Source organism: Puntigrus tetrazona, chromosome 4, assembly GCF_018831695.1.
Source record: "Puntigrus tetrazona isolate hp1 chromosome 4, ASM1883169v1, whole genome shotgun sequence".
Lineage (NCBI taxonomy): Eukaryota > Metazoa > Chordata > Actinopteri > Cypriniformes > Cyprinidae > Puntigrus > Puntigrus tetrazona.
Window position 1 is genome coordinate 17,684,171 of NC_056702.1, and position 19,213 is coordinate 17,703,383.

The 19,213-nt window shown below is 38.1% G+C and overlaps 1 pseudogene; it reads right to left on the reverse strand.

Annotated features, from left to right (window-relative positions):
• Nucleotides 1-3,199: 3,199 nt before the first annotated feature.
• On the reverse strand, nucleotides 3,200-17,405 carry LOC122343421 (annotated as a pseudogene).
• Between the last annotated feature and the right edge of the window lie 1,808 nt (nucleotides 17,406-19,213).

Genomic DNA, 19,213 nt, shown 5'->3' on the forward strand with positions numbered 1-19,213 from the left:
TCTTGCAACAAAACTGCAGTGTGTTGTAAAACTTTACTCTTTTATTCCCTCGCTGTCTTTCGACTGGGCAGTGAGTGAAGTCCTCAGGTGCTGCTGACTCACTGCATGTATTTTTGGTCATCTTCAATAGTGGGAAATCCTTTGCGTCTTATCAGATGTGTGAACAATAAACTCTTGACTGTGCTGGGAGATTCACACAGGAGAGCTGTAAGATGTCTACAGGACACCTCTGAGCGTAAGTACCGCATAAGAGCTTCCAAAATATACACAAACATTTCAACCTACTGTTAAGGACTCCAAATAAACAATTTAACTGAAGCACTCGAAGCAAAAACTTTTTGCAATAGGGTTCATGTCTGTGGCTCATTAGAAACAGATGTCCGGAGTTGCATCCAAGCCAAAATCATCTCACTCAGCTGTCTCAGACAGCATGTTTTTAACGTCATTTACAGCCCATTGGGCATGATCATAAATGGGACAGCATTTCTTCAAAGAAAGTTGCATTTGCTACAGTCTGCAGAAACTGTAGTGCATGCACCTACAGATGGCTGACAATATGGCCCAAAATCATTTGGTTCACATATAAGATACAGACTGACAAGGACAAGGATGTTAATAGAATGAATTTACTGAAAATTGCTATCAAATATGATCGAAAAATCGAAAGAATATGGATACCCTTGCATGCCAAAAACACCTTTAGCAATCTGTATTGAGTTTTTTTCTTTTCTGAGCATTCATTTTCAAACTGATGCCTCAAAGTGCTCTTTAACCTTTTCTTTATTTTGTTTTAAGGAACACCAACAACTTTGCTCCAGATGGCGATAAAAACCCTTGAAGCTAATAATCTTAATCATTCCAAGATTCATGGTTTCAGTTATTTATTTACATACTGAAGTAACAAGAGCTACACACAGAATTTGCACATTTTGTTTTCAAAATAAAAACTGTAAAATAAATATACAATAAAATACAAACAATCTTTTCAGGGGCCAAAAACCTTTCGATCACTTAAAAATGAGTATGAGAACTGTGTATAAGTGACTATGCCGTCTCAGATGGAATTCCTGGACCGTCTGTGTTTAGTTTTCACGTATGTTCCTCCAGTCATCGGTCATACAATCACTGAAAATACTGAAACGACAAGCAACGCTGAATATAACGTAAATGGATTAAATATATATCCAACTGTACCTGTGTCTGAAAACTGCACTTATGAATAAATGAATCAAGAGGCAAGATAACGACAGAAGATGATCACGTCAAGTTACATAAACTGGAAATGACAAACTGTAACATACAAAAATCTTTTCAGCACATGAGAGAACGTACCGTGATAACAAAACAAAAAGCAACATTATGATTTACACACACATTATATATATATATACACATACATACATATATATATATATATATATATATATATATATATATATATATATATATATATATATATATATATATATATATACATATATATATATAAAATATTATTTACATACAAGAAAAGAGCAAACAGTGATGGAATGGATGTAGCTGCTATACATCGATTGCTTCAGCAAGTTCATTAACTAGTCGTTCTGCTCGAGAAACCCATCACTGCATGATACTTTAACAGCAAATGACCTGCATTTACACATTCACGCACGCTCCCGCAGACACTCAAAACAAATTAGCGCAAATGGAAGCGAAAGCCAGTGCCATCAGGAACAATGTTCCAGTGTGGCGAGAAAGAGGAGGGGAGCGGTGGTGATGGGAGACGGGCTGAGTTGGATCTCCCCGGCTGAGACTTTGTGGAAGTGAGACATCCGCCGGAGGAAGCAGCTGGACACAAAGAACAGAGGGAGACCTGGGAAATGAGCTACCGACCGAGTGCCCAGACTACTGATGTTCAGCGGTTGGTGTCGACTGAAGCGTTCAGTGCGTAGCTCAAACTCTGCCCTGTTCCTTTGGCAGTGGAATGAGAATCCTATTGGCTCATCTAAGTAACAGAAAGCCGCTCTTTTTGTCCTCCGTCTGAAAGCTGCCCTTCTATTGGCAGATCCTTCGTTGGCTACTCCTACAGAGAGCAAGAAGCCATTGGCACCCATTTCTACACAGCAGCGGCAGCTTTCTATTGGCTCAACCATCAACAGCACGATTCTCATTGGCTAAAGAGCAGAGAAAACATTTCAGGCACAACAGTTGGTGTGGTAAGTAGAAGTCAGAGTAACTGAGTCAAGTCTGTAGGAAACGATAACCCGCGATTTCCGCAAACACGAGAAAGCAGAGCGGCGACGTAACTTGCGAATCCCACCTCACTTTTAAGCACAACATCGAACGTAACACGAAAAAGCCAGCAAAACATTTACAAACGTACAAAAGAACACTAATCGCTATGTCATCCAGTTTCATGAAGGATAAAATGTGTAATCACTATGGAATAAAGAGCTGAACCGTTGCTACAGAAGCTACTGATCTTCTACAGTCCGCCATTACAGAACCACATCATGCGTAAAACGACTTAAAGAAGCATTTCAAATGTGTTGAAACAAGCTACGTCTGTGCCGCTCAATAAAGTATTGTTTACCAAATATTTTTCTTAAAACGTACGGGAGAAGCGGAAGAAGCTGTCTAATGTGATCCCTTAAAGAAACACGGTCTAAAAGTTTGATGCCTCAAGCTTGAATTACTGCTTGACTGGATCATTTTGCGGTCCCGAATTACACTTCCTGGTTAAAAAGGAAAAACAACACAAGCCAATAATATAATACTGCTATGTAACCAAAATTTCACTGAGTTTTCAAAGTAAACGATGAACTGTGATGAATTGCCTCTACGTGTCTAAACACCTTTCTCGACAGTGAACTGAAATGTGCCTTAATTTGATCTATTTAAACAAATAACAGTTTCAGCTGCCAACTCACAAAATACTATCCTGAACTCAACATGCAATAGGTAGCTCGTATTTGGCTTGCGCAGCAACATGATCACGCTGTCAGTGTTACAATGCTGAGTTATTGCTGCTTATACATAGTTTCCAAATAGCGTAGGCTTTTAAGTGGTTGATATTTGAATTTATGAGCTGAATGACCTTCAGAGCAGTTGATAGGAGAATAATTTACACTCTTTTTTACGACTGACAATCGTGTCAAACTGGATATCGAAAAGATGTTTTTGGGAAAGTCATTTCCATTGTTTTCGCTGTGATGATTTCATTTAGTCTCGGACTTGAATCAGCCTGTTCCTTGAGTCAAACTCCTGTCACTTGTAAAGACTTGACAATTAGCAAAAGAAGCGTTATTGTGTTTATATATCCCATATAATAAAGGGATTCTACAGAAAACATGTTCAGTCCTCTTGCAGACTCACTTTGGAGATATAGTACCATGGAATGATACCAGCATTGATTATTAGCTTTCTCAAAAATTCCAAATATCTCACAGTTCCAAAGAATACATGAAACGTTAATAGGAACGCACACCATCACTGTCCTTTCTGGCAGGGGGCTTATATACACAATCTGCGAGAAAGTTGACTGGAAAGATTATGACTGCTCTTGGATCCAAAAAGAGATTTATGATGTCCTCGTGTATGTCTGAAAGCTACAATGACGCTTAGCCAGGGCAAAGATGAATGGCATCTGCCGGAACACCTGGATTTTGCTCAGAATTGATCTTCAGACCGGAGGGTGAAGTGGACTTGTTCCTTCCAAGTAGACATCGTTGCTGGAGAGCAGGGGCTGAGTGGCGGTGCTGCCGACTGAGTTTAACCGCTGGACGTGAGAACTGGACTCCTCACGGGACCCTGGTGCTGCAGGCAATCTGGAGCTGAAGTTTAAGTAAATCTGAAGAGAAGAACGGTAAAGATGTAGTTTTTAGAAAAATATTCATGCATTTAATAGTCAGTGCATTCTTGGAAAAATACTGTATTCATGCTGGTTTAATATAGTTTTGATAAGTTTAAACTAATTTTTTTTTACTGAAATTATTCTAAAATGTCAGGTGTTGTAACCAGTAAATTAATATTAAATAATATTTTTCTCACACCATAAATACATGTGAATAATCATTAAAAATATATATTTAAATATATTTTCTGGATAATTAATTAATAATTCATAATACCTGTTTTTACAGAGTCACATCGCATGCCATTTTACAATCTCCTCGATACACATTTTTTATATATTTTGTATAAAATAATATTGCAATTAATAAAGAACTTAGTTATTTTATTTTTAAAGACATTTCTTAATTATAATGTCAAGACATATGTTTGATTTAATGTCCGCATTTTCTATTTTAATAGTTTAATACAAAAATTAAAAACATTTCATGTTTCCAAATGTACGAATTTAATGTTTCTTTTTTAAAGAACATCTTAAACCGCCCAAAAAATGTCAGTGACCCTTCCATCTGTTTTGAGAGCTAAAGAGAATAAAGGAAGACATACATGTTTGGTGCTGTCTGAGATTTGCTGTTCGATCTTCTCCACTATCTTGCAAAATGAAGGTCTCTTAAAGGGGTCGGCATCCCAGCATGAGTGCATGATCTCGTACCTGAAACACAACAACATGATGGCGCTAGTGTTACTGGAACAGTGTTAGGTGTGCACATGATAAATGCTTCCATTACCTTGTCATGTTTTTTTCCCCACAGAAAGAAATGTTAACTAATTACAGCTCAGACTTACATTTCACTTGGGGCAAAGTCTGGTGTCTCCATTCTGTATCCTTCTTTGATCATCTTATAGAATTTAGAGTCCACAGGCATACCTGGGTAAGGACTACTGCCTACAGAAGCAGATTGTCAGCATTTGGATTAAAAACAGTATATGATACCAAGTCAGTATAATTATGAGCTAAATGTAACTCACCGAGCGAGAAGATCTCCCATAGCAGGATACCATAAGACCAGACGTCACTCTCAAAGGTGTATACACACTCAAAGATGCTCTCGGGGGACATCCACTTCACCGGGAGACGAGCCTACAAAGTGAAGAGCCTTATTACAAACGTTCCTTCCTTAACAACACAGGAAGAGCTTTAAAGCACACATTTATTGACAGGTTCAGTCTGTGACTAGAAGAGAAGTGATTTAAAATAAAAGCATGCATCTGGAAACCCCAAATGATGCTGTTTTGTTCTAGTTACAAACATGTAGATTGAAATTACCTTAATTATTCAGTAGATTTAGAGAATACATATACACAAAGAATACTGACACAAAGACTATCGATACTATAGATCAAGTTTGTCTTGGCTGTTTGTTGCTTTGGGCTTTTTTAGATCATTAAATAAGGATGCAAATATCTGTAGTGGTAGCCAGAAATAACATTCTGTTTTTTTTTTTTTTTTTTTGGCATCATGGACTTCAGTGGCAGATGACAGTACAGAACTAAAATGAAGTGGGACAGCGAGAAGGAGGCGGGATCAGAAAAGCTTAAATTCAGACCGCAACCTTGTTATAGGTCCACAAAGCTCTGGTTGCTTTATGCAAATTCTTGAAATTAATATTGCACAATTTATCCCATTCATGACTTGTTTTGCATCATCGTCTTGCCAGTGTGTGATATTTGGGTAATTCACATCTGATACATGTCTCAACAAGGATGAAAGCTGTAATGGCAGTTAATACTTACATTGCCCTTAACAACATAGTTTGAGTCAGTAGTGATGTCCCGGGCTAATCCAAAGTCACAGATCTTGGCCACCCGGCCTTGGGTAAGGAGAATGTTTCTGGCTGCCAGGTCTCTGTGAATACACTGCGTAAACACAAATGCAGAACTACAGGTTAACATATACACACTAATAGATTACATATTAAAGCAAACTGGGCGTAGGAACGGACTACTTGTTTAAGCTAAGTCTGTGTTGCTGGTTTAAATTATGTTATTGAAACGTAATCTTGACTGCTTTTGAGATTTTGGCTTTTTGCAATTTAAGTCAATAGAAGCTGTGCTTGTATGCATGTAACATGCATAGAAATGAGTGGCCTGGAGGTATTATCAAAATGACCAGCGAGGGGACTGACTTGATTTAAATGTTTTGCTTAGAATTACTCTTACATGCCAAGACTGTCAAAACTCTCAGGTATTTACAATAACCGTGTCAATATTAAAATCCTCATTAGCAAAGAAGCGTTATAAGTCAGCAGAGAGGTGCTAAAATGAACTCACTGACCAAAAACTCCTATGCCTGCTCAACAGTGTGACTAATTTAGTGACCTTGCCCTCAACTGAATACCGGACCTGCTGCCAGTGTGGAGAAATGTGATATTTCTCAGCATGATCTTCAATGAATGAGTGTGTGCATGTGCTTGACAACATGTATGCGCTTGTGTGTGACCTTGTGTAACCCGACCCTTGACTGGACACAGGTAACGGAATGTGAGCCTGTGGCATTGTAGAGGAAGAGTGAGAAGATCTGCAGTATGGGATTACCGCAACCGCTTGGAATATAAAACTCAGTATCTGTCAGAGAGACAGAGCGCAAATAAATGAGAAAAACACTTACGTTCTTGGATGCCAGGAAATCCATCCCTTTGGCTACTTGGTAGGAGAAGCTGAGAAGATCCTCAGTGTCCAAAGTCATGCCATCTTCTTGTAGAATCTCACTAACTGCATCTGAATCGCTGTAGGAATCACCTGAAGGAATGACACATTTATTTAAGAAGATGATTAAGACAGTGAGACAAAAAAAGATGAGGCATTATATGAGAAGAGACATGTTGAGATGAGAACAGGAAAGAAAAGGTAAGACTAGACTATAAGAGGAGACACAAAACAAAAAGAGATGAGATGTTATTAGAAGAGAAGAGCCAGTATAAGAGAACAGATAGTAAGAGACAAGAAGAGAAGAACAAGACAAAATGAGACAATAGACATAGGACGAGACGAGAATGAAAAACAGAAGAGACAAGATGAGAGGATAAAGGGAAGTCATGAGAAGAGATGAGACAAAGTGAGATGAGGCAGAAGAGACAATATTAGAAGATACGAAAAATGAAGGCATGAAAAGAGATGAGAACTGGAAAGATGAGGGCAAACAAGATAAGAAAATCAAACACAAGACAAGACAAAACAAAACAAAAAGACATTGGGTGATGCAAGAAGAGACAAGATGAAAGGAAAAGAGATTTCAAGAGAACAGGCAGTGATCCAACCTTTATTAAGTGATCTTCTGTTTTCAGAGGACAGAAGTCCCATTACAGAGGGCTTCATGGTCATGTATCCACTCCTGTTCTCACTGTAATCAAATGCAGGCTGGTTTTAGTGAACCTACAAGCACTTCACCCTATCACACTTCACCAGTTCTGATCACACTCACTTTGGTTCTGGCTGTAGCGTGACATTTCTATAGTAAGAATCTTCCCCCAGTGTAGTGAAGTAGAAGGATTCTCTCCTTCTGCGCAGGAAGTTCAACAGGTCACCAAAACAGCAGTACTCCGTTATAACTAGAGTTGGACCTGTGCAACAGACCAGTCCAGTAATGAAGACCAACACAACACACAAAGAAAAACCATATCTAGCCTTAGCCTCTTACCTCCAATAGTGCAGGCCCCTAGCAGGTTGACAATGTTAATATGGTTGCCAAGATAACTGAGCACCTTCAGCTCTGACATCAGAGCCTCTTTCTCAGTGGCATGGGCACTTGCTGTAGGGGCAAAACAACACAATAAATACAAGCATAAATAAAACAGCAAAAACTGAATGTTCCCCTTATGTTAGTCTACAATTCCTTTGGTTTTTAGGTTTCAGTTTTTGAAAAACATTAACTAACATTCCCAGAGTGCTTTGGGAACCAATAAATTGTGGGTTACTGGAAATGTTTAACCTCCTTTCTTCTCATCATGCAGGTTTATGTCATTTCTGGTGTGTCTTTACACACAGCCTTATTTACTTAAATAAACATGCTGGTTAAACATGCCGTGCTGTTACTACGCTACTCATATTTCATAAGGTTATAAATGTGTTTTATGCTGCTTTTCAACTCACGTTTGAGCATCTTCACAGCTACGGTCATCATCACCGTGTCTGCTTTGGACATCCCATAAGCAGTGGCCTCCACCACCTTCCCAAATGCTCCAGATCCGAGGGTTTTTCCTGGGAATGAAAGGATGCAAAACCAACTCAGAAAATCGACATAGCATAAATTTCACATTTCCCTTATACAGCTGTTTACAGTCAATGCTCCTGGAAACTGATCCAAAACCAGTTTTCAGCTTGAACATTGACTTGTTTTTGAATCAAGGAGGTGTGGTTTGTGGGGAAGCGGGATATGCTAGATCCTGTTAGATCCTGTTTGTTGACGGATATGGCTGTTCCTTTATGGGGAAGATATGATACTATGTCACAAGCTGCCAGTTGCATCAAGTGTCACAAACCATGTAACAGCCAAAGAAACGAAGCAAGCTTTTAAAAGGCCTTTATGGTTTCTTGTGCGCTAAAAACTTGTAAACCTGTCCAAACATAATGTTTAAACAAAGAATATTCCAATATGGAAAAAATTATTTGGAATATGATTTATAAGGTCCGACAAGTCAAAGCAGATTGATTCAGGAACTTAACTCACCAAAACGCAGCTTATCTCTGGGAAACTCCCACTGGTGGTCATATGGAAGCTGGGTAGGGTCAATATACACATAGCTATTCCCATGGATACCTTCTATAACTTTCCATTGTATTTGATATTTAGGTTTCTGTAGGAGACAGGAAAGAGCAATAAGCAATGTTTCCAGGCAAGCAAAACAACCTTTTACATTAGATTCAGTTACTGCAAGTGTAGGCGCTCTCATAGACGAAAACAAACAGAGTAATAACAGTTTCGTGTAAATGGACATAAATTATTCAAACAACAATGTGAATGGTCATTTTATGTGTGTATCACTGATCACCCCCCTGTGCAACAGTGCACAACTGTGCAGTGAAACATCAGGTCTTATGACATGTTAAGTAAATAATAAGTTCCCCTGAAGTGTGGGAGGGATGCCAGGTGTGACAGGTAAATTGTATCGAGTATCATGTTTAATATCAAATAACCAAAAACAAGTTGTGCTGGGATAACAATACAGGTGACATATTTGAATGCGGTGAGAATTAAAACTGTTTGATTTTGTCTAATTAACGAATTTACCTCAGTGAGTCAGCATGCGCTTCCTCTGCTGAAAGACAAACTATGAAATGAATGATACTTTACCTGCATGTACTTGTAGGACAGCACAATCAGGATGAGAACCAGGATAACAGCTGCAGCAACAAAACCGATGAGCAATGGTGTAAAGAGTTCATGAGGAACAGTGTTTTCTATCGAGAGAAAATCCACATACAGTTGCCATCAGAAACATGCAGAACATGTGTTTTATCAACAACAAACAAGAAATGTGTTCTTTATTATATTATATTAAAATTCAGGCCAATATAATAATTGTTCATGTTGTGGATGATAAACAATAAATGCTACATAAATAATCAATAACGTTTTGTACATATGAATACAAATATTGAATATATAGAATTTTTGTGTTTTCATTGACAAAACAGATGACATACAGTAATGTTCAAATGTTTAGGGTCAGTAAGAATTTGAATTTATTTACTATTTTTCTTTATTTTTTTTTTGAAAGAAGTCTCTTGCGCTCACCAAGGCTGCATACAAGGCTCACCAACAGCATTATTTTGAAAAAGTGTTACAAATGTTTTGCATTTTATATTGTATGCGTTAAGCCTTTGATTATGAAACATTGACAACATTGATTTAGTTTCATCGTTCTCCGCCTGTAACCTGTCCGGGTGTTTGGGTGAACAAGGCATCGATGGATAATCAATACACACAGCTCAGAAAACCACAGCGGATCTTAAGTGAATGTGCCAACTGTAATAAAAATGATTACTCCACTCCATACAAAACCACAGCCTTTACACTTCTGGAATGTCTAACAAATAATACACACGCATTAAAGAGCAATCAGTAATAATAAATAAGTGGCTCAAAGTGGAACTATGTCATAATTGCTTGTTTTTACTGAGGTGTGAATAATCCAGACTGATGCATTGAGGTCAAACTCTTTCCTGAAGATTTTTGCCGCTCACTTTTTGTAAGTGTAGCTGTGTTTTTGTAAGGTGTGTGTATGTATTCATGCGTGGTGTGTTATTGTTTTTCTGCGTTGTTCTGAGCGGTGTAGTAAGCTCTTAAGCTATAAGAAGCTTTCTCTCCATTTCAAATCAAGAATGCAGACTCTGCAGGAAGTAATCCCTTGTAAACCTGCCACTGGCTTTCACAGTCCTCTTCTGCTCCCTCCCTCTGTCTCTCTCTCTCTCTTCCCATCTTTTCTCGTCCATCCATCTATCATCACACTGCATCCAAGCATACCATCAAGCACTCCACAAATCAACATAGACCTTAACAACGGACATTTTTTTGCATCTTGCTCAGCTGAGGATGAACAGCTTTAACAGTCTAGCCTACAGCTCATCGTCCCACTGGTTTTCCTGGACCCGCTACAGCCCAAACCTTAAGAGTCTAAACAAGTTTCCACATCAGCTACCAGGCTTTCCTTAGGCAGTGGATTTAATTCACACTGGCAAAAACTCCCAATGGACTCTACAAAAAGGTCAATGTTCAACTAAAGATATTTTTTTCTTTTACTTAAGGCTAATTTAGTTGAGAAAATGCAAAAAAAACCAAAAAAACAAGCAGTAGTCAACAACTTGTACAAAACCCCCCCCAATGAATGTGGTTGAAAAAGTGAATGTACCAGAAACAAACTGAAATGGATGTGGATGACCTTTTGTTAACCATTCTGTCCTTACCAATAATACCAGTACTAACTGGGGTGGAAAGACCCGGTGTTTTGCAACAAACCAAAACGAAACCCCTAAACTGGGGATAATCCAAAACAGTTGGTAATGCTAGGTTTACAAAAGAAACAAGATTAGGGCTAAAACTCAGCACCTCTGTTTATATAATAGTCTGCTGTTATCTCGTCTCATCCAAAAGTCTGCCTACACAGGGTTGAGCTCGAGCACGAGCGGCGACCTGCGAGTTGGCAGCTGTTTTCTATTTTCTCGAAAAGATGCAGTATAAAAGCACAGCTGGAGTGAACGTGAGGAGATGTGCGTTTCCTCTTGGTTGTTTAACTATTCCTGGGAAACGAGAAGCACCTGGGTCGAGGTCTCTGAGTCTCATTCCATTTCCTGGTTTTCTATGATGTGCAAAAGATGAATACTAAACATTGGAAGAACTCAAGGTCGAGGTTCTTCATCTTCGTGTAGGTGTACAGCACCATTTAAAAATTCTAAAGTCTAAATATGAAGTCTCACCACGGCTGCATCTATGCAAAAAAATGGTACAAAAAAACAATAATACAGTCAAATGTTATTACAGTTTAAAAGTAACTTTTGTGTGTTTTAATTGTAATTTATTTATTTTATGGGAAAGCTGAATCTTCAGCAGCCATCAATCTTCAGTGTAACATGATCCTTCAGAAATCATTCTAATATGCTGACTTGAAATGTCTTTACTGTAACTTTTGATCAATATAACAAATTCCTACTGAATTAAAGTACCAATAAATAAAAAAGTGTTTTTTTATTTCTGTATTTTTCCAATACACAAAATGCCTATAATGTACATATCGTCATTTCACTCCACAACTAAAAACATGCAAATTAACAAATAAATAAAACTTTTGCTTCCCTGTAATCAGAAATGAAATATATCTTCACTTTTGAATACGTACACCACATTGCTTTTATGACAGCTAAGATTTTAGGGCCCTTAGCCCTTAGCCAGTGCCCTCAGAGTCAACAATGGAAGAAATCCCAAAAACAAACAAGTCAACAAAATTAACCAAACATTTTAGCACTAGGACACCAAAGCAAAGACTCACACCCAGATCTGTGACATATGAGCACAGCCTATACACCGGGTCGTAATATGCAAAGAGACTGAACTCAAAAACCTGATCCCATGAGTAAAAAAAACACCTGTATGCCCATACTCTCAGGAGTTGCATGGAGTCAGCCAATCATATTATAGCCTGCAGATGATGAAAGTGCTATCCAGTTTTGTGTGAAATATGAGGGTTCAGCGGATCAGCAAACAGAGAGCAGGCGGTTTGTGGGTGGAGTCGTCTGAGTCTTAGTAATTACTAGCTAGAGTCTTCAGTCATTGTCTGAAGGGGTGTGTATGTATATATGCATGTGTGTGCGTGTGATTTTGGAGGTTATTTGCTCACCGCTGATGGAGAAGAGAGTGTAAACGATTTTTCCATTGGCAGATGCCACACATTCAAGGGTGGCGTAACTGTTCTTGGTGATGTTGAGTCGACTTTCCACTGTGCCTTTTCCAAAGGGAGGATTTGACATGGTTACAGTGACAACATCCTCCTCCTCCTGAGTGGCATTCAGCAAATTTGAGCATCTGAGGAGGCATGCAACAAACTAAACAGTTATAAATAGTTTTGCATTTTTTCATAAGCATGAACCATAAGGTGGTGAACTGTTTTAGAAACACTGCATAAAAAGCTATAAAAATTAATTTTTAAAAAAATAACAACTTCAATGCACATCAACACATACTGTGCAAGACAAAGGCTAGGTGCAAATACTTTCATAGCCTTATCTCATAGCTTTTTTATATGTTTCAGCTTTCAATTTAGTTTAACTCTTAATAATTAAGTTTTGTCATTTTTATTCATTTTTCTTTTTTTAAAATAATACTTTGGCCCTTTTTTGATTTTATTTTAGTTTTAGTTTATTTTAGCGCTTTAATATATTTGAACTCAACTTATTTCAATTCCAAACTTATTTCATTTACTAGCCAAGGCAACATTTCTCATTTTGTTCAGTGCACATTTTTACTTACTTTGTTTGTTTCATTAATTTTTCCCCTATTAATTACTTCAGCCTCGTTTAATTAATCATTTTTTAAATAATCATTTTAGTAAACTCAGCTTTGATGAAACCCAACATTTTTTCTTTAGAATAAAATGCACCGATTAATTTTTTATGATAAGGTCAGGAATTTGAAAGGTCGTTTTTGAGTTCATGTAGATTTTAAGATCAAATGTTAAGCATCACTGCATGATATAGATGGGATAAGCATCTCTCATTGCATGCAGGTGCTGTGTTAAGAAGAAAGCAAAATAAAAGGCACCAAAATGACAAACCTCAAGGGCTCTTTTATTTAAAAACATCAGAGTGGAATGTACTTTGATTTATTTGATTTGTTTTCTCGACTTTTTCTCACTCTTCTCTTAAAATGAAGTATGAATGCTACTGAGCTGAGTTAGCTTAAGTTAGCTTTGGATATAAAGCTAGAACAAATAAACTCAACTGGTTTACATTCCCTGTTCCGTCACTTTATTACTGAGTGATATCTTTAATTACATTGTTTATCATGGTGGGAACCTCTCAATAGTTTCTCAACAATGGAATGTCTGCTCGGTGAGAAAACCATCAAACCGTTGACAGACAAAGCCAGCAATGCACGAACAAGATCAAAAGACACATAGCGCTACATGTTTACATGCTCAAATTGAAGCAAGGCATGTTATCCAGATTGGATTTGATCATCATGAGGAATTGATTGGATGAGCTTGTGACTAAGTCTATGCTAAGGTGTTCTGTCAACGCCACTATTCAAGAATAAACATCCCAATGGAAGCAGCTTGTTCTAATGTCGTTGGGTGCTGTCACATGACTGCTAGTAGATGTCACAATCATGACAGAGTCAAATTGCTTATCCTATTAATAATAGGCTAAAGCCTTGTTGTCCAATCATCAAACATCAAGTTAGCGGTTAGTAGCTAATCCATGCTGCGTCACAATGTACCCTCAGAGAGGCTAATACGTTAACACTGCTCAATGGATATGCTGCTAATATTTGAAAGCAACTTTTGGAGCCCATTGTATGTAGCTGTGGATGTATTTGAAACAAACAAAACTGGTGCGCTTACCTTGAATGGGGCTGGTCGCAGTAATACCACTTGATCTGAGGAGTAGGGTAACCTTCAGCCACACAGCGCACCTGCCCATCAGTTGGCCGTCATAAGACACAATCTGTGGTTTACCTAACAGCAAAGATTGGTGCAGGGTCAGTTTTACAATCTTGGTTAGTGGGAAGCATGTTTGTACAGCTGTCTTGTTGGCATTAAAACGGCAGAAATAAAACATTTTAGTCGTGACCTGTTTGAGAAGTTCATCTGTTTGTAATTGGTGATCAATAACTCTAACAGAAAACAAAATGACTTGACAAATGACATATTTGCAGTCTTGAAAGCCAGTCCTTTCTTATCTCTTATTACACAGCCTCTATTATTGTTAGTGGGCTTTAAGCCAGGGTCTTAAAAGACAATCAAGTTCTTTTATCCAGCAAAATGCTCAAGAAATATGAATACACCAGAATACACACAAAACTCATATATCACATAAGATGTGGAAAAGCTAAATATTTGCCATTTGCATTAAATGTTTCTCACTCACTTATGACATGGACTTCGAACGTTTGGTGGACGGTTGCATCTCGGTTTGAGCCTGAAAAGGTGTAAACGCCGCTTTCTAACACCTTGAGACGCACTAGCTTCAGCTCGCTGGTGTAACTGTAGAAATAAGAAAAAACATGAATTATCTGTTATAGCGCTGTGAATAAATGCAAAAAATTTTTTTTTGCTGATTTAAAACTTAACAATTCTAATGTATTTTCTACAAAATAATTCTATATAAAAAATATGTAAAAAGTGAACTTAGGCAGGCTTTCCAACATTATTTAGAAAAAACTTTTTTACTATTTAATAGTGTTTATAAATGAATAGTATTTTAAAGATTAAGCATTAATAGTACACAATTAAATATACAGTATTGATCAATATTTTCAATAAATACCAATATCATATGATATATGGTGCATCCCTAGCAGTTACTACATAGGAAAAACAAGAATTGTTTGTAGCAACGGAAGAAAATCATACCTATTTCCATGTGAGCGACTGGTGATGACATGATCAGTAGTGTTGGTGAGTTTTACGCCACTGTAGCTCCAGGAGAATGTGTGAGGTTGCGGTAGGCAAGCATCCATTACCACACGCAGGGACAGGCTTTCCCCAGCCCGCACTCTCTTAGTGCTGTTATTCACACTTGTTAGATTAATGAAGCCTTTATCTGCACACATACATGTATTTATTTATTCTTTTGAGAACATTTAAATTGACGCTAAATAGTCAGATGATCATATATAGAAATACTTGAAAACGATACTCACCATAGACTTGACCCAGACCGTCTTTGCACTGGTCCCTCTTTCGTTCCGGGCCTCGCAGTTGTAACTTCCTGCATCCTGCTTGGTTACAGATCCCAGGTTTAGGGTGGCATTCCTCAGGTGAGAAATGGGTTCGGTCAGGATACTCGAGAACTGCAGCACTGATGGTTGCTTGGCACATGCAAAAGGAAAACAGACGCAAAGCTTATTGGGCAACTCTGAAGAGACGAGGGATAGACCCTGTGTTGGGTAAAATGTCTGTGGTTGTCTTTATGTGTAGGTGTGGCTGTTTTATAATCTTTATATTAAACAAAGCATGCCATTCATCTCTCAAATCCCAGTCTCTGATGCCAGTGGAGTCTTAATGCTGAAGATCTGTTTACATAGGTTGTGTTCTCACAGCTCAAGTTTGCCAAAAATACAGCTGTGAGTGCTGAAATTTTAGGAGAGTTACGAGTTTTTCGGTAGACTTGCATTAATGACTGAACTGTGTTTGAACAATCAAGATTGAGATAAGTACAGAATTATACAATTACACTTTGCAATTGTGCATTATGTTTGCTCTTTCAATTGCAAGCTAAATCAAAAATTCTAAACTTACACTATCATTTCTCTTCTGAATAACACACAACTATGCAGTACATGGACATATGGAATTTAAGAAGCACCTCAAACCACACAAGATCTAGTTAGCCTCCGGGCAAAATATCAAGTACAAACAACTTTAAATTATCAAGTACAAACACTAAATTGATCATGGGTACACATTACTACATTAAGTAGGTTAACTGGGACGTGCGTTCATACTATATAGGTCTGCTTTTGTAAACATTGGTTCTTCTCGACTGGAACGGTGGCTGTATTTGATAAAGCTTACAGTATGCACAGTATATACGTGTGCAAAGAGAGTCATGGTGCACAACACACACGCTCAAGTACATAGGTGTGAGAGCTGGTTAGTTTATGAGAGTGCTCTTACCACTCCTTGAGGAGCCTTCCACCTGATTGTGATGTCGCTGTTGACATTTGAGGTGTTGCAGGATAGGGAGAGCTCCTCCCCCTGGATGAGCAGCACTCTCTGAGCCTGACCCAGAGTGATCACAGGAGGTTCGTCTGGAACTAAAAACAAAGAAGTGTGATGCATTATATCAATAAGAAAGTGTGGAAAAGAAAGAGGCAAGCCACAGTGGGTCAACATGGACGTGTGTGCCTGCCGTCTGTGTGTGTCCTCTAGCATTATTTGGGGCTGGCAATTGATGACATTTTTTAATCAAGTGAATTACATGATTAATCAGATTAATCGCAATAAATTGCAAACATCAATATTCGAAATACCTCAAACAATAAAAACAAAGTGCTAAAAGTGGCTTTAGAAGTCTACTCACTACCATTCAAAAGTTTGGGGGTGGTAATGTTAGGCAATGCTTTGAAAGATTTATTTTTTTTTGTGCAGCAAAGTTGTATTTATTTGAAATACAGTAAAGCAGAAATCTAGTAAAATATTATTACAATTTAAAATAACTGCTTTCTATTTTAGTATACTTTAAAATGTAATTTCTTCCTGAGGTGGGAAAGCTGAATTTTCAGCATCATTCCAGTCTTCGGTGTCACATGATTCAGAAATTATTCTAACATGCTGATCTGCTGCTCAAGAAGCGTTTCTTATTATCATCACATGACAATGAAAACAGTTGAGCTGCTAAATATTTTTGTGGCAACATCTTTGCAAAACCAAACTTTGAATGGTAATGAATAAATTTGAATGCAAAACACATTCAATTGCTGCCTTATCTTATACTTGTAAGATAGTATTTCAAGCTTAAATGATTATGCATACATGTTTGTTTGTTTGTTTGTTTTTAATGAACTGTCCTAATGTTCATTTCATCTCTTTTTCTTTCTCACCGAGGCGGACATTGAGTTGATATTGTCCGGATTTAACTGTGTTGCCTTCCAGAGTCCTCGACACAGACGTAACATCCCCTCAAAATCCTTCCTGACATTTTCCAGTGTTATGCCCGTCTCAATACTGGAAGAATAGCGCAGTCTGTTGGGCAGGGAGCTGTCTCGTCACATTTTGCAGGTGCAAGTCTGTCATGTTTGGGTCTGTGGCCAAGCACGGGAGCGTGGTCGTTTCTCCTTCTCCGCAACAAAAGTCAAACATGATGTTCCTCCTGAAGGGATTTTCAGGATCTGCTGAGAGGAATGCTAAATCAAAACCAATGAAACACAACCAAGGGGCTTAGATCATGACATTAAAGCTCAGAGAAGAGAGAGTGTCACAAAAAGACTGAAAGTGAAAACTACCCTCCATCATAAAAAAAAAAAAAAACACACATACAAGTAACCCACATCTGCAGTGCTCACATAAGTACGATTTGTGTCAACTGCCAAAATGCCAAGGATCAATTTGAGGTGTTTATTGTTGGGATTATAAAGAACATGCTTGTATTAACTTGTAATAGATGTTTAAATAAAGGCATTGGGGTGACTAGTGAATACAGAGAGATGATTGTGAGTATTTATGGCATCTGTTAATACCCATAGTGTCTTTTTTTGGCACAAAAATGGAACCACACAGGAAGATGAGAGATGCTAGAGAGTGTGTTAATAGAGAGAGGAGAGCAAGAGAGAAAGACATAAACATCAAGCATGAAATGTTAAAAGTGTACATGCAATGGTGCAGACGTACTATATACCATATCTAGTATCTCTACTGTTGCTAACATGTTTGTACAAACTTAACACATCTAAAACATACTTTATCTCACATGCAGACGGTGAGACACTAGAACACAAAGTTGAGTCGAAGAATTCTTTAAATACTGCCCTACAGACATGTCACTCAAGCCAGACATTATTAAATCCCAATTAAAATACTGACTCACAAATGCAAAAGGCTGACTTACCTTTTACATATACATAGATGGACTTTTTTTCACCAGACTTCTCCTCTCGACAGGAATATCTGCCCATGTGATGTGGGCCTGCTCTATTCACTGTAAGAACTGTCACTTGACCCTCTCTTTGTTCCTTTAGGATCCGCGTAGGGCGTGCCTTCTGCATGACCAGCGCACTGGAACTGTTGCTCTGACAATGCAAGCTGGAAGTCGCTGTTCAGCGGTACTGTGGGAGCTGGGGTCCTTCCCGGGGGTGATAGTGAGCGTGGACCTGGCTGAGGGGGAAACAAGCGAGTGAACATGCTACACAAGTGGACGACAAAATAGTTCAGAATGCCCGACCAAATATGCAATAGAGTACCCAACAGATTGTTAAGAGTTAACGTGGGGAATCTGCGAAGAAAGTCAGTGTGCACCTGCCAAATTTGTCAAATTGGTAGAACTCTCCGCAGTGCTAGTTTGAAAAAAGAAGTACAACCAACACTGATATAATTTACCAACCGCATACGCATTTAGTCACACACTCAAATCAAAGTCCTCTCGGAGGTTGCATAAATGACAGTTAAGGGGGGCTTCTGTTTCACAACTTAACAAATCTTTAAAAAAAAGGCCATAAAATTTCTAATATGAATTTCTTTAGAATTTTGATGTCAGACAACTCTAAAACGAGTTCTTAACAAGATGAATGGCCCTTTCTCCAGTTGTACAAGATTTATTAATTAGCATCTTCTCCATTCCAACTACAACCTTTAAAGGCAACATATTAGAGTTTTAATCTAAGAAAAGAGCATAAGAAGAGAATGGTAAAAATAAGTAAGAAAACAACAAAGGTAAAACTAAATTATTTTATATACCATGACTAACACCACAGATGCATATGTGGCCATTATCGTGTGCTGTAGCAGTGGTTTTCCAATCTTATTCTGGGGACCCACATTTGCGTGTTTCTAATGCCACCTGATTCATCATCTCACGTAGGAAAGAAGCTCCACAGACTCAAATAGCTATGTCAGATAAGGAGACATGAAAAATGTGCAGGCAGTGGGTTCAGATGAACAGGATTGAAAACGTT